Source organism: Thunnus maccoyii, chromosome 9 (assembly GCF_910596095.1).
Source record: "Thunnus maccoyii chromosome 9, fThuMac1.1, whole genome shotgun sequence".
Classification (NCBI taxonomy): domain Eukaryota; kingdom Metazoa; phylum Chordata; class Actinopteri; order Scombriformes; family Scombridae; genus Thunnus; species Thunnus maccoyii.
Window position 1 is genome coordinate 3,802,511 of NC_056541.1, and position 6,631 is coordinate 3,809,141.

Below are 6,631 nucleotides of genomic sequence, written 5' to 3' on the forward strand. Positions count from 1 at the left end.
TACACATGCAGCTTTCACCTCAGTTTTAAGTACAATGTGATCTACCTAGCTATCAAGTAAATATTTAAGACCCCCTTTACAAGGTTTTGGTTTTAAAATGAGACAAGTGGAAAGGAGACGCTGCTTTCAAACAGACGGTGCCAGCTGGTGTTAGAAATCAGAGGTTTGCTTCTAACTGAAATCACAAACTTATTGTTTCAAAAATTACTATGAATTTCATCATTATAAAACTACATCTGTGCTGTGGGAGATGAGAAAGCTTCACAAATGTATCAACAGTAACGAGGGTGAAGGGGGTTTAGCAAACGGACAAATCGATAGAGTGGCTTCAAACTGGATCTCAGTCATCACACACATGAAACGAGCACTGAAATCACGTCCCACATCCATTCCTGTTTATCACTTCAGAGTAAAGAGAAAGGAGATGCTATATTATTAACTGATAATGGTTTCTGCTCCTGTTAACCCTGGCTGCTCGTGTCTCTTGTCTGTAGGCGGCCTGTACATTGACAGTGCCTATTACCAGCCGCAGACCATAGCCACACCTATCATCATCCACCTGGGCCCTCAGGATCTTTTCTGACCCCGCCGAGGAACCGCAGGACCACACTCGGCAACAGACTCAACCTCCTGTTTAATCCCTCACCCTTATTAAACTCTGTCAGCGCCTCTCAATTACCGCTGCAGCAGCGCTCCCCCCGGGTTTCTCCTTCCACAGGAGGCACAGCAGCAATATTGAAAGCAATATGGAGGAGGAAGCACCTCGGGGCGACGCTCCGCCACACCAGGTTGGGTTGTAGTTGGGAACAGAAGAAGAGGCAGCGGCTGTGTCTTTTCTGTTTCACCCAGTTCGCTCAGAATATGTCAATAAAACACAAAGCAATACTTCTTCTGCCTTCGGGAATTTCATATTCTGAAGCGACTCGACTGGAGGTTGAAACACTTTGTCAGTGAAGTTGCTTAATTCAAACAGACCATCAGCGCCGTCACATTCACGACAATGTGACCTACTGTATGTAAATATGATATTTACTATCTGTATATATGGATGTGTGTGAGTTTTAAATATATACATGTTAATAGGTTTGATTATGTTAAACCCAATGACGGGTAAAGATATTTATAATATATCTCTGAATGTAAATACATCAGTAACTGAAGTAGCTTTGTATTTAAAGCACTCTCAGATATGCTATCTATAAATATTAAGAGTTACATTTTACAGATTGTCTATAACACTGTATTGGTATGTTGATGATATATAATCCCTAATTAAACATTATCACATATCGTAGACTAAGTAGTAATTTTACAATCCAAAGCACCAAAACAAATACCAGACAGTAATTTGAAAAAATTATTTCAAATTAATTGTTGTCCAACTCGTCCAGCTCTTTAATTGGAAGTTTATCATCATCTGTTGTAAACTCTCCTGCTGTTAAATGTTTGGGTTTTTTTTTTTGGTTTAAATCAGTAGTTCCCGACCGGCCACGAGACACTTTCATCCAATCTTTTCCCCGGTGAATTACTGGATAATTTTACCTCAAAAATTGTTCAAATATAACAAGTCATGTCTTCATTTCAAAAGGTTGGGAACCACTGGTTTAAATGGTTGCAGATGTTTATCAAAGACCAGGTGCAGGGTTTTAGAACGAGTCCTCCAAATTAAATGACAAAATATGTCATTGGTCCATGAACTCCAGAATGACCTGACATCATTTGTCTGTGCCTTCTAAAACCAGTAAAAACCACTGGTTGAAAACTACATACAATAAGCAATTTGTTAAGGTTTAGGAAACATTGTGGTTTGGGTTCAATTTACTATTTCCTTAAGGTTAGGGGATCTTTGTGGTCAAGGTTACAATAATAAGTGCATGTTTATGGTTAGGGGACCGTCTTGGATCATGGTTTTTTAAGAAACGGTGTTGATCCGCTGTTGGAAATGGAAAATCAAAATTGATCTCCCATATTGAAGTCCAATGTTCTGTTGAGCCATCCGTCCACCCCGACCTCCTCCCTATGTGGTCGTTCTATAATAACAGAGCAACACCTGATTTCCTCCTTCGCTCCCGTCATAACAACCACTAGAGGACGCTGTCACATGTTGTTTCGGGGCGTTTGCATTAATGACTGGTCCTGTTGTTTTTCTTGGGAGGACAGGCTTGTTAGCAATCCTAATTAAGAAATATAACAACTTTTATCCTATTTATGGATGAAATCCTTTATCACGGTATATTTTATATCGTAATATCTCAATATATAGAGTGATATAGTAAATAGATTTTTTTAAAGAGACAGGAATGTTTGTTTTTGCCCGATTTAGCTGACTAAACGCCTGATGAGTCAGTCATTTCATTACACTGATGCAAAAATCACAAAAATCCAACATTACAATATTGCGACAAAGCAGTTCTGCTGATTGTATTTGCAATATTTGCTAACAGTGGTCTAATACATGCAGAGATATTAAAGGGATGGATATCTTGTTATAAACTACATGGAAAAATCAGCTGACAAATGTATGTCATCTCAGTGTATGTATTGTCATAACACCACATCCATGTTAACATTTTATCCACAGCCAGTAGTTTTTTTTTATTTGTTAGTAATACTAATATGGAAGTTGAATAAGATTTATATCTCTACCAACATTTACTGTAAGCAGATTTCCTTTTTAGCATTCCAGAACTACAGCACATTTACATATAGTACACTTAATACTAATGTGACCTGTGGTGGTTGAATGCTAACAAAATAATAATTTTCTCTTGGTTAAAATGACAAGGTGCTCAGATTTTACTGTTCTGTATTTATTTATCTTAGAATATGGACAGAAAACCTGAGTATCATGTTTCAGCTACAGTATGTAAATGAAGTGAAAGATGCTAGTAGAACAGAGGCTAGCTTGGAGGTTGAGTAGCTTTTCATAAGTCTGTACATGTTATCATTTTCAGATTTTCAGCCACTGATGCTAAACTCACAAAACGACTGAAAATTAATATTAGAAAAGAAAAATTGCTTAAATTAGCCTGTTTGGAAAAAATCAGTGGGTTTTTTTTTATGGGAAATTATTATAAAAACAATTTATCAAGTTTAATTTATCAATTAACAAACTTTATAATTGTAAAATGTATAAATGTAAATTTTACAAATGTAAAATGTAAAATTTACAAATGTAACATTTATAAATGTATAAATATACAAATGTAAAAATTATAAATGTAAGTTTTACATGTAATGTAAAACAGATACTGTTGAAATAAAGCATTAGTAGCATTAGTACATCACTTCACACAGGACAGCCCTTAAAAAAAAAAAAAAGGTAAAATAAATTATTTGATTCAAAGCAATGATTAAGTTTGATGAAGCGACACCAGATTCAGATTAAATGATCTGTTGAGATGTTTTTTTTTGATGAATTATTCCTCGTCACAGCCTGACTGGAAGCACAAACGTCTGAAGCAATATTCCACTCAGGAACCTTCAAACCATAAAAACCACATGGCGGGAAACTTAATCTCATACACGATGTGCAGACAAACAAGTGGAAGAAAAGAAAACGTGTGTAAGCTGCTTCTGTAGATGATTTAATAGAATGTGATATTTGAAATAACCAATGTAAAACCTTAAACTGTTAACGAATGTCTCTGGTTGAATGTACAGTATAACCACATTATACTGCTTCTGCATAAGCTGAACCAGGGCCAAATATTATAAAGCCTCAGGAGGTGCAGAGTGAGGACGTTTAGAGTCGTAGAGTCCGACATACAGTTTGTTCTTTTTTTTTGTTGTTGATTTGAATTTTCTTTAGTAAATTAAATGAAAATTTTAGGGTCCAATTTCTGTTTAAATGCTTTACAGACGATTCATTCCAGTGGAAAAACATGGACCTAAAATAAATGATAATTTTAATAATTATGGTTTTAAGCCTCTCAATATATGGAAATTAATCAATGGCAGAACAATAAAGTGAGCTCAAAACAAACTTAAGTAAAAGTTTAAGTCTGGCATTATTCAGATTTTTTTCTTTTTGTCCACAAATCCCATAAAAAGACCAAAAGTAGCAATTAATTGATCTACTAACAAGTATTGTGTGTTTATCCAAAGCCTGATATATGTTATTCCTCTGTGCTGTAGACAAAATATTAATATTAAAAACACATGACAACAACACATTCATCACCATGAGCTCACAACACTAAATTGCTGAGCATTTTTTAAACTTAACTATATATTTGTGAACTGTTTTTTTTTTTTTTTTTTTTAAAGATTTACGTCTTCAGTGGGAACCAGTGTGCCTGGAGCTGAGTCAGAAAGTATTGACAGATGGACTAACATATTATTGGTTTTGGTCTTTTGTGGAGATTATTGACGGTAAGAAAAATATACAATAACACCAGCCTTATTCTTCAAAACTGTAATCAATCTGCAACTAGGTTTTGTCATAATAAAACAAACTCTCTATTGGATTTTACATGAAACAAGAGTTTCGTATTCTTAGCCGTCCACCCAAAACAGACAAACAAACTATTATTTCTCAGAAACAAAGTTGAAATCATTGAATCTTGTGGTCATAATATAAACCTGCAGGATCGTTACATTATCCACAAGAGTTTCTATATTCAGTAATATTGAAAATATCGTTTAAAGAAAAACATTTCCAGGACCAGCAGCCCTTCAGACTGTACAACTCTATATGTATAAATACATAAATCAAGACACTTCTATGAGAATAATACCCAAAATAAATCATCACCACGGACGACAACACTTTGATCTATAAGCAGCATAAACACCACGGCGTCTGCAGCCCACAAACACACATAAAAGACAGTCTGTGTAGTTTTTGCACATAGTTAGTGGGTTACAACCCATCAGTGACTAATGACAGCAGTGTGCTGTTGTACTCGTCTATGTGAGCAGCCAGCGGTGCGCTCTCTGAAGTCCTCTAAAAGGCTCGTCTTCTCTGCTAGTCCACTCAGCCTCCCTCGTGTCTGTTTTTAGGAGATAATCCTTTGAATTACGTATCTGACAATTGTAGCTCTTTTCTGCATCATATTGGTGCTAAAATCCTGTAAATCTGATGTTGAGAAAAAAACTGTCTCGCTCACTGATTCGTAACTTTGTCTTCAATGATCTAAAACAACCATAAACGCAGTAGTGACACATCTGAATAACTTGATGGTTTATAACTGAAACACAGAGCGAGGAAGCTGAAGACACAGTCATGAGCAGAGGAAGATTAAGTTGCAGATTGATTACTGCTTACATTTATTTTGTTCTCACTCAGTATTTTTTGACACTTCTGAACTTCCGTACCGATGATGCTGCTGCACAGCGCCTCCGATCTCTTCAACTATCGGATTCAGTTTCCTGCAACAAAACCAGGATTCTTCTCTTTACTGTGTGAAATCAGAAATGCTTTAGTCATTTGTAACGGTCCCCTGACAGTCATGCAAAGCTTTAAAAAAAAAAAAAAAAAAAGTGTAACAGGAATAGAAAATGTAAGAATGTGCCTGGTGTTTGTTGCTAGCCTTCTCTTCATCATTGCAGAGTGTTTCCTACAGTCACGCTCAGCTGCTGCGGAGCTAATTATCTCTGAGCAAACAACAAAAAAAAAAAAGAGTGACAGAAATGTGTCATTATATTCAGAGAGAATCAAATAACAGCCCCAAAACAAGACATTTCAACCAGCTGTTTATATGACAAGCCGTAGCACTTAATAAGAAGAAATGTGTGAAGCAGGGCTGTTTATAACACTGCAAAAAGGCTCCTTCGGTCTCCAGAATCCCACCTCACTGCTACATGACAGGTAACACACACATTATTTTCCACTGGAGGGAAACCAGTAACACATATTGTTGCTTGTTTTTTCATCAGGAGACATTTGTTCAAACTGCATCATGATTAAGTGTTTTTTACCTGTTGGTTTATGACTGTAATCTTCATGTCTGTTAAATAAACATTCACTTCTTCTAAGGCAGCGGTTCGTTCGGCCTGAGTGTTTGTTTTTTTTTACAACACTTCAGTCACCAGTTTCTCTTTTGGGGTAAAAACATGTTTTAAAATCAATTGAAGAATCTCGTTGACGTTTTCTGGATCAGGAGTTTGTGGAAACTAGAGCTGTAGTCTGCTGGTCGACTGGTCAATTAGTTGGTCGATATGCTCTCGTCCGACCAAATTCTCATTGGTCGAATAATCTCCGTGTTACTTTCATAAGGAGAAAAGTGCTACATCAACAGCCTTCCAGGATTAATCCATTATTTCCTGCGGCGGGAGGGAAAGACTAACAAATTATCTCAAAACACCCCCGTTGTTTTCTCAACTTTGAACTCATCCAACCTAATGGAGACTGCTGGGTCTAACTGTACTCAACGTTTACTGGATCACTGTTTCTCCTATAATTATAACAACAAGAACTCCCGCCAGGCCAAAAAAATATTTTGTAATGTCAAAAATAACGCCAAATATCCATTGATTCAGAAATCAATAGTGTTTGGGAGTGTCTGTGCAGCGCTGTTCCGGTACGTGAGTCAACCTCTGTGTTGTTGCCTGGGAAACTATTGGTAGCGTAACTCCGTTAAGGAATACGGCATTGCGTAGTACGTTTGCGTAGCGAGCGGGAAAGAGT